Source organism: Podarcis melisellensis, assembly GCF_964234715.1.
Source record: "Podarcis melisellensis genome assembly, chromosome: 11".
In the NCBI taxonomy this organism is placed as follows: domain Eukaryota; kingdom Metazoa; phylum Chordata; class Lepidosauria; order Squamata; family Lacertidae; genus Podarcis; species Podarcis melisellensis.
The window spans coordinates 8,789,483-8,798,655 of NC_138543.1; the positions used below are offsets into that span (position 1 = coordinate 8,789,483).

Genomic DNA, 9,173 nt, shown 5'->3' on the forward strand with positions numbered 1-9,173 from the left:
TTGCCAAGAATGTTATTTTTGTTTCAATCATGGCAAATTTTGGACAAGATGGACTGTTTCAAGAAGTGGCAGAAAGATATTTCTAGATTCGTCTGGCAGGGCAAGAAGCCTAGAATAAAATTTAAAATATTAACAGATGCAAAGGACAGAGGTGGATTTGCCCTGCCAGACCTTAAACTGTATTATGAATCAGCAGCATTTCGCTGGCTGAAAGAATGGCTGCTTCTTGAGAACACAGACATTTTGGACTTAGAAGGCTTTAATAATGTCTTTGGGTGGCATGCATATCTGTGGTATGACAAGGTTAAAGCACACAAAGCATTTAAAAACCATATTGTCAGAAGAGCATTGTTTAATGTCTGGACAAGATATAAAGACTTACTTGAAAACAAAACCCCAAGGTGGTTATCACCGATGGAAGCGAAGGCTCAGAAAAAGGCTCAATATGGAGGCAAAATGGCCAAAATATTGGGAGATTTTGGGTGACAAACTGAAATTGCAGAGTTTTGAGAAATTAAAAGATAAAGTGCGAGATTGGCTTCATTATTATCAAATAAGGGAGGCATACAATTTAGACAAAAAAATTGGTTTCCAGGTGGAAAAATCAAAATTGGAAACAGAATTGTTAGACCCCAAAACTAAGATATTATCAAGAATGTATAACTTGCTGTTGAAATGGAATACTCAGGATGAAACGGTTAAATCTGCTATGATTAAATGGGCTCAAGATGTTGGACATAACATAATGTTTGCTGACTGGGAACAGTTGTGGACCACAGGTATGAAATTTACGGCATGTAATGCCTTAAGAGAGAATATTATGAAAATGATATACAGGTGGTACATGACACCAGTCAAGCTTGCAAAAATATATCATTTGCCCGATAACAAGTGTTGGAAATGTAAAGAAAATGAAGGTACATTCTTTCACCTTTGGTGGACATGCCCAAGGATTAAGGCTTTCTGGGATATGATCTATAATGAATTGAAAAAGGTATTTAAATATACCTTCTTGAAGAAACCAGAGGCCTTTCTCCTGGGCATGGTCGGCCAATTGGTGCCAAAGAAGGATAGAACTTTCTTTATGTATGCTACAACAGCAGCAAGAATACTCATTGCAAAGTATTGGAAGACACAAGATCTACCCACCTTGGAAGAATGGCAGATGAAGGTGATGGACTATATGGAACTGGCGGAAATGACTGGCAGAATCCGAGACCAGGGAGAAGAGTTGGTGGAAGAAGATTGGAAGAAATTTAAAGACTATTTGCAGAAACATTGTAAAATTAATGAATGTTAAAATGATGTAGGATTGATTGAATTGAGACGGTTTTTGCAACAAAGTTAAAAGAATATGTAAAAATGGATTGATAACTAGATGACAATATGAAGTTAAACATGTTATGATACAAAATTAAGACAAAAACAATGAGGGTAAGGATTTGCTGAATTAACCATGTGAACAGGAATACAAAAAAGGGAGGCGTGAGGAGGTCAGGAAAATAAGTAAATGAAATACAAGTCATGAAAAGACTGATTTGTTTTTAAAGTTTTCTATTTTTCATTTATTCTTTTTTATGTATTTTGTATTTGTTAACTTGTATTTTTGTATTTTTGCCTTTTATTTTTATTCTTTCTTTTTTATTCTGTAATCCTTTTTTGCTTATAAAATCTTAATAAATATCTTTAAAAAAAAAAAATGTGAACTGAATCGAATTTACCCCCCAATGCTACTTGATCTGCTTAGTAAAATCCAGCACCCATTTTTCACTCACCCAGAGTTGTGCTTTCACTGGGAAATCAAGGCACAATGGAGTCTGCAGATATGGATTATTCACACATACAGTACCTGTGGTTCTATGATATACACCTGAGTTTATGGAGAGTTCTGCCCACTTCCTGCTCCTTCCTGTGTTGTAAAAAGGCACCCTCTCTCCCCGTGGTGACATCATGGCCCCTGTTACCTGGCAGCTTCTCCCTCTGTGTTTGCCAGAATCTTTGACCTGGTTGAGGACTTCCATCAAGGGGTTAGCTATCAGCGCCATCGTTTCTTCGGCGACCCAGGATGGCCTCATGAGGAGGTTAGCTGGCGTTGCTCTCAGCCAAGTCCAGGAATCTGTGAGTTTGCTCAAATTCTGACCCTCCCCGAAGGCAGAAGACATTATGGGGAGTCTGACTGGCCTGCCAAATTAATAACAATACGAAATGTAGCTTGACTTACATGCCACTTGCTAGCAGCGCACAGGAAGCTACCTGAGAACAAACTCTCACCCGTCACATTCCCTCACCCGTCCTTTCTTCAGTTGGAGGCAAAAGGTACCAGGGAAACCTGTCACACCCATATCTGATAAGCAGCAGCCTATCATGTAAAAGGAGGGGAACCTTTAATCACATTGAAGTTTAACTTTTATAGGCTAAGGTTCAAAGGGTGCTGCATTTTTATGCATCTATAAGGAACGTGGAAACGAGGAATTTGAAAGTCCTCTTCTCAAACAAAAATGCCCCTTGCTTCTTCCATAGACTTAATTTGAAACGAAGGGAGAGGTCTTTTAAAGGGTGCAAAATGCGTCTGGGTCTTTGGTCTGCCTAACTAGATTCTAGTTGTAGGCTTTATCCACAAGAACTGTTTCAAGCTCATGCTCAGCAACACCCCAAGATTTCTGGGAAATGTAGTCTGTTAGGGGTGCTGGGAATGGTAGCTCCGTGGGGGGGGGGGGTAAACTACAGTTCCCAGGATTCTTCGGGGGGGGGGTTACTTTAAATGTGCTTGAGAGGTATGGTGTTCACAGCCATAGACCTCATTTGAAATACCACATGTTGCTAATACTTTCAGAAAATAAACCCTCCCATCCACAGGGAGAAAGGGTAGTATAAAAGACCTTTGATCTGTGAAAGTTGGACTCAGGTGATGAAACTGTGTCTGGGTACCACTTTAGATTGGAGGTGTGAAGAGCCCCATACGTTGGTGACCTTTAAAGCCCTAAAAGGCTTTTTTATAATAAAAAAAAATGTGTCCACAAGCCCAGAAAGGTTGGTGGTATCTGCCTTAATTGAATTCAACTTTCCTTTTTACATTATAATCCTGCATTTAATATATTCTTCTTTTTTTTAGATGCCTGGCTTTTAGAAGCTGGTGGCTTAAGTAATTTTAATGATGTTGTTACCTATGGAATTTATGAAAATTATTTTAATGTTTCTGTTTATTGTATACAGTACTATGTTTTTATATTACCCTAGATTTGTAAACTACCCTGTGACCATTTTTGGTGAGATATAGATTCTCCAATAAATAAAGATGCCATAGCTCTTTAGAAATTGTATGAATTTTGAATTATTTGAATTATTATTGATCTCAGCAGTTAATTATTTGAATTATTATTGATCTCAGCAGTTGATTGGTCACATGGAACTTTAGGTCAGATATACAAAATATTAACAGAATTGCTATAAAGCAAATACTGACAGACAAATGGTATTTGATTTGGAAACTCTTAAAGGAACGTTCTGTACGGATTTGACAGGATGGTACCTGACTCCTGCCAGGTTGAGTAAAATATTTTTGAGGGCCAGTGACCCATGATGGAGATGTGTAACTTCTGATGTAAACATGTTTCACGTCATGAGGGCATACTGAGCAATCAGATTTTGGGAATTTGTGCCGACAGAAATAACAAGCATCCTAGGCTATCATTTCCCAAAAAAATCCTGTTGTAATTATAATTGGACAGAGTAAGGATATTAAAGCAGAAGAGGATTGGGAAATGACTTTCAGTTATTAATAGCGGCCAAAACAGTCATGTGTCAGAGACAGAAAACTCCCATATCATTATCTCTAGATGCCTCGGGAGCTAAAGTTTGGGAAGCTGCTTAAATGATGAAATTGGCTAACTTCTAGGAAAGGGCAGTCAAGGCAGTTGGAAAGGGGAGACAAAAACACAGCGAATTCATTGCAAAAAGGATTTTATTTATTTTTAATTAAGTACAAGATGAAAGAATCCCCATTTTTTATTTTGAAACATATAAAAGGTCATAGTACAATGTGGTAAAATATAGGCAACTTCGTTCTTATAAGAGTGGTCTATAAATTTTAAATAATAGAAATATCAATGTACCAACCCTTTTCTTGAGGTTTTCTGTACCAATGCACCATATTCTCTACAAACCAAGATGAAGTATTTGGTTGCTTCCATAAATTTATATGTGTATATCTATCTATGGATTTATTTGTAATTATTTTGCAAAAATTTAAAGGAAAAGAACCCGGAAATAACAGTAGTGTCCAGGATCTTTCACACTATACCTGTCCTGGCTAATGTAAGATTGCTCCCCAGTTAAAACTGGGGCTCTTTTCATCAGATCATTCTGAATATGGCATCTCTGTTGAACATGCAGAGTTGTGAAAGTGTACTCAGCATTTAACAAGTTTTGACTCATTGGGCAGGGAGGGAGCAGCTGTGGTCTTCAAAAGTTGTTGGGCTAGACCTGTCATCACCCCTGGCCATTGGACAGGTTCCCTAAAGCTGATGGGAATTGGAAAGCAATATATACAGAAGGCCACAGGCGGCTCAGCCCTAACTTTAAGGATCACATAATGAGGCTGGGAGAAAACAAACAGGTCTCCACACTGATGTTTTAGAACAGGCATAGGCAAACTCAGCCCTCCAGATGTTTTGAGACTACAATTCCCATCATCCCTGACCACTGGTTCTGTTAGCTAGGGATGATGGGAGTTGTAGTCCCAAAACATCTGGAGGACCGAGTTTGCCTATGCCTGTTTTAGAACCTGGCCTGGATAGAAAAATCTAAAGCCTGGGTCAAAGTGAAGCTGTAGCTTTGCCCAAGTGGATTTTTCTGAACCACGGAAGAAACGTGGTCTGGGTGTTTGTTTCCTATTCTTGATATCTCCTGCCCTGCACAGAGTTCCATAAACCAGCTCTGATCTGTGATGGAAGATTGATGGTCTCCTACATGCCCAGATGCTCCTCATCTAGCATGGGTGAATCAAACCCAGAAGTGAGCAGACCAACAGCCATTTAAGCCTGGAGAAGCTACAGGCCAGCTCTGCCCTTTCCATTGCAAGGTTGTGAATGCTCTGCCTACATGCTTATGCTCTTTGGCTGTTCACTGTTTTTTCTCAAGTGATCCAGCAGCAAAAGGGGAAACTACCTATCTGTGACTGTACAGCAAATGATTATGGAAATAGGTTTGGATATCGCTGAAGAAAATAGTTTCATGGGGAGAATTAAATGACTAATAAAAATGAACTCTCGTACTCAAGTATACTGGCTTGGGTCAAAAAGATGCCATTGCGTAAGAGGAAATGAATAAAGGGGCTCCCTGATGTTGTCTATTTCCCAACTCCCACTGAAGTCGGCACCAAATTCTATGACATTCCATATAGTCCCTGTGGCATTTGCCTCCTAGGATGGGTCATAAGGAAAGGGTTAAAATAGGTGTGATATGATTGGCCAGTGAGAATGCAAGGGGGGGAATAAAAGTTAGAGTGGGAGGTTTTGAAAGTCAGTTGAGAGTTGAGTTCACTTGAGTTGAGGTTTGGGAGTTAAAGAAGGAAGAGGGAGGTTTAGGTGTGGGTTGGTAAAGTTGTATTGTGAGGGAGTGAGAGGAATTGTTAGGTGGAGTCAGATAGATAGTTGGGAATAATCAGTATGGAGTTGTAGGAACTAAGAATAAGAAACTGACAAGAGAAAAATTAACTGAAACCATAAGCTTGTTCCTGCATTTAAAAATAAACTTGATCATTTGTTTATATTAACAACTGACTGGACTCCGTGTGTCCCTGTGAGATACAGGGTGGTGGCAGCGGAAAAGGCAATCACAGCGGTGGCACAGGGTGAATAGACCGTCAAATGTCCGGGGGCCCTGTGTGTGATTGCCACAGTGCCCTAACCAGAGAGGCTCTTCAATGGGTCCAAGAGTAGCAGACAGGTGGGAAGTAGGGAAGGGATCCCATATCACTCGTATCTCCACTGGGAGAATCACACAAGGAGTGTTGGGGCAATAAGAGAGAAATCCTCAATGCAAACATATTGAACACTTAAGCCTGTCCTTCAGGCACAGCAGTTTTGGGGCACCAGATCTGCTCGTTCAGAGTGTGCATGCCTCACACAGTTCACTGCACCAGGTAGCGACGTTGGAACCATACATGCCCCCAAACCTGAAAGGGATGCTCATGGCGCCATTGTAGGTTATGCAACCAGGAAAGGACATTTTTTCCCCTTTACAGTGGTGCCCCACAAGACGAATGCCTTGCAAGACGGAAAACCCGCTAGACGAAAGGGTTTTCCGTTTTGGAGGTGCTTCGCAAAACGAATTTCCTATGGGCTTGCTTCGCAAGATGAAAATGTCTTGCGAGTTCCTACGGGGGTTTTTTCTTCCCCCCCTTTTCCCAAGCCGCTAAGCCGCTTATCAGCTGACCCGCTAAGCCGCTTAACAGCTGATCTGCTAAGCTGCTTAACAGCTGATCCGCTAAGCCGCTTAACAGCTGATCCGATAAGCCGATAAGCCGCTTAACAGCTGATCCGTTAAGCCGCTTATCAGCTGATCCACTAAGCCACTTATCAGCTGATCCGCTAAGCCGCTTAACAGCTGATCCGCTAAGCCGCTAAACAGCTGATCCGCTAAGCCACTAATCAGCTGACCCGCTAAGCCGCTAAGCCACTTATCAGCTGATCCGCTAAGCCCGCGAAGCCGCTAATAGCGCTAATTTGCTAAGCCGCTAATGGGCTTGCTTCGCAAGACGAAATAAACGCAAGACGAAGAGACTCGCGGAACGGATTCTTTTCGTCTTGCGAGGCACCACTGTATTTGACAGTAGCATCATAGAACTGACTGGAACCAAAGGGCAACCACTTTTCATGAGACAGGATATTTTGTATGCAAGAAACAGTTGAGAGAGTTGGGCATGTTTAGCCTGGAAAAGAGGAGACTGAGAGGAGATATGGTAGCCATCTTCAAGTATCTAAAGGGCTCTCACATGGAAGATGGGGCAAGCTTGCTTTCTCTTGCTCCAGAGGCTAGGACCCAAACCAATGCCTTCAAGTTACAAGGAAGGAGATTCCAGCTAAATATCAGGAAGAACTTTCTGGCAGTAAGAGCTGTTTGACAGTGGAACAAACTTCATTGAGAAGTGGTGGACTCTCCTTCCTCGCAGGTTTTTAAGCAGAGATTGGATGGCCAGCTGTCATGGGTGCTTAGTTTATAAACCTGCATTGAAGGATCCCTTCAAACTCTATGATTCTATGATAGTTCAGTATTGACTATTTTGACTAGCAGCCGTTTCTTCAGGGCCTCCCAGCCCTCTTTCATTCATTTTTTTCTTTTTTAGCTGAGTGAAACATCCTTCATACAGACCACATACTCTGCCACAAAGTTGCAGATCCCATTTTATGTATTGTAGCATGTGCGAAATGTGGAATTGGTTACATGAATGATATATAATTGATACAGTAAATTGAATTTTAAAAATTTCTTCTTAGATTTTTCTTTTCATATTCATATATAGCATAACGTAAATATTATTCCTTTTCATTATTATTATTATTATTATTATTATTATTATTATTATAGAAAAGCCATAGAGGGAATTGACAGTTTAATTACAGATATGAACAAGTTATAAACAGAACAGATACTATTTTCATGACTTACAAGAAGGTATCCTATTACAAGATAGTTGTGTGCTTTCATATTTAGGGATATTTCCATTTCAAGATTTATGTCTGACTATCATCAATCACCACATAATTATCTCCTTTGGCAACCTGCCGACAAAATACATTCAATCCGCCATGTTCCTCTCCCTGAATTTCTGGATATTTCAATTTTTCTAGAACAGGCATAGGCAAACTCGGCCCTCCAGATGTTTGGGGAGTACAACTCCCATCATCCCTGACCACTGGTCCTGTTAGCTAGGGATGATGGGAGCTGTAGTCCCAAAACATCTGGAGGGCCTAGTTTACCCATGCCTGCTCTAGAACATATGTGCCACAATATTCATGTACTTTATCAGAAGTACTTACAGCATCTCCTTTCAATGCATTTGCACCATGCAAACTGGCTAGCAAAAGATACCCAAAACCTGATTGTCTCAGATATATTAATGAAAACCATTCTAGTACCTCTTGCTTCCTTAAACTGCAACCTATTCAAAGCTCCCAATTTAGAGTTTTTTATGGGTGGGGAAAGGTAGCTGAATGAAATAGTAAGAACATTTCTCCCAAATTTCTCCAAATGGTAAAGGAGTATTACAATCTTCTCCCTACTTGTGTCATTTGCTGGTGGTGTTCTGGTCAGAATCCTGAGGGTCAGACAGAGACCTGGAGGGGCCACATTTGACTCCACTTGGCCTGAGGATCCCAGCTCCTGCCAGGGAGATTTAAGCAAAAACCAAGTGACTTGAACTGAGGTATTAAGCAGCAAACGGCAAGCAGCCAACCACTGTACCAGTGTTATTATTTTATGCCACTAGCTATGAATGTTCTGTACCTCTGTCTCCCATCTAAAATGTTCCTGTTCTAAAGGTGAAAAGTGTCTGAGAAAGGAATTTTAAGGATCTTTGCCCTGCACTGCACCTTGCCTAATACTTCAACCTCCATTGGCTTTCTCCCAATTAACCCAATTAGCCCAATTAACCTGGAACAGCCCGACCAGGGCAGCATAGCAAGAGATGATGGAGTCAGGTTTGGATCTGGCTGAAGACAATTGTCCGACTGGGAGAATTAAACAAACAGAACCAGCACAGTAAGAAGGAAAGCCCTTAATAAAAACACTCTGGCTTGGACCCAAAGATTGTGTTGTGACATTCTAGAGGGTTCCTTGACCTTCATGGGCTGCCAGAGGTTCAGCTGGAAGCAGGAGAGGGGAAACCCCAATTCCATGAGCAGAACTGCATTCAGAGAAATTAGGGTCCATGCCAGTGAACACCAACCTGCTGTTCATCCTTAAGGAACAGAATGTATTTGGTATCGGATGTGCCCATGCCCTCCATGGCATAGTTGGCATCCAGCGAGATCATTCAGTGCAATCAATCCCCAGACCGCCCAATGTATCTGGAGGTTGCAGATCACACTGGAGACCTATGCTCCCCCAAAACTGGTGGGGCACATTCACAAGATCACATTAATCTCTGCAATCGAATGGCTAGTTTCTGGATA

General features: G+C 41.1%; 1 protein-coding gene and 2 long non-coding RNA genes across 3 annotated transcripts in view; 1 reads left to right on the forward strand and 2 right to left on the reverse strand.

Annotated features, from left to right (window-relative positions):
- Positions 1-2,023, reverse strand: part of HSD17B3 (hydroxysteroid 17-beta dehydrogenase 3) — a 28,147-nt gene extending 26,124 nt beyond the window's left edge. Inside the window, exon 1 of the mRNA XM_081930759.1 lies at positions 1,871-2,023. The gene's annotated coding sequence lies outside the window, so the exon portion shown is untranslated. The remainder of the gene's footprint in view (positions 1-1,870) is intronic.
- A 1,583-nt stretch (positions 2,024-3,606) lies between these two features.
- On the forward strand, positions 3,607-7,573 carry LOC309380662. The gene is made up of 2 exons (XR_014172997.1): positions 3,607-5,080; positions 7,346-7,573. It is a non-coding gene; the product is annotated as an uncharacterized lncRNA (long non-coding RNA).
- Positions 3,944-7,352, reverse strand: LOC309380666. Its single transcript, XR_014173002.1, has 2 exons — positions 6,821-7,352; positions 3,944-6,236 (listed from the first exon to the last, which is right to left on the reverse strand). It is a non-coding gene; the product is annotated as an uncharacterized lncRNA (long non-coding RNA).
- Positions 7,574-9,173: the final 1,600 nt, after the last annotated feature.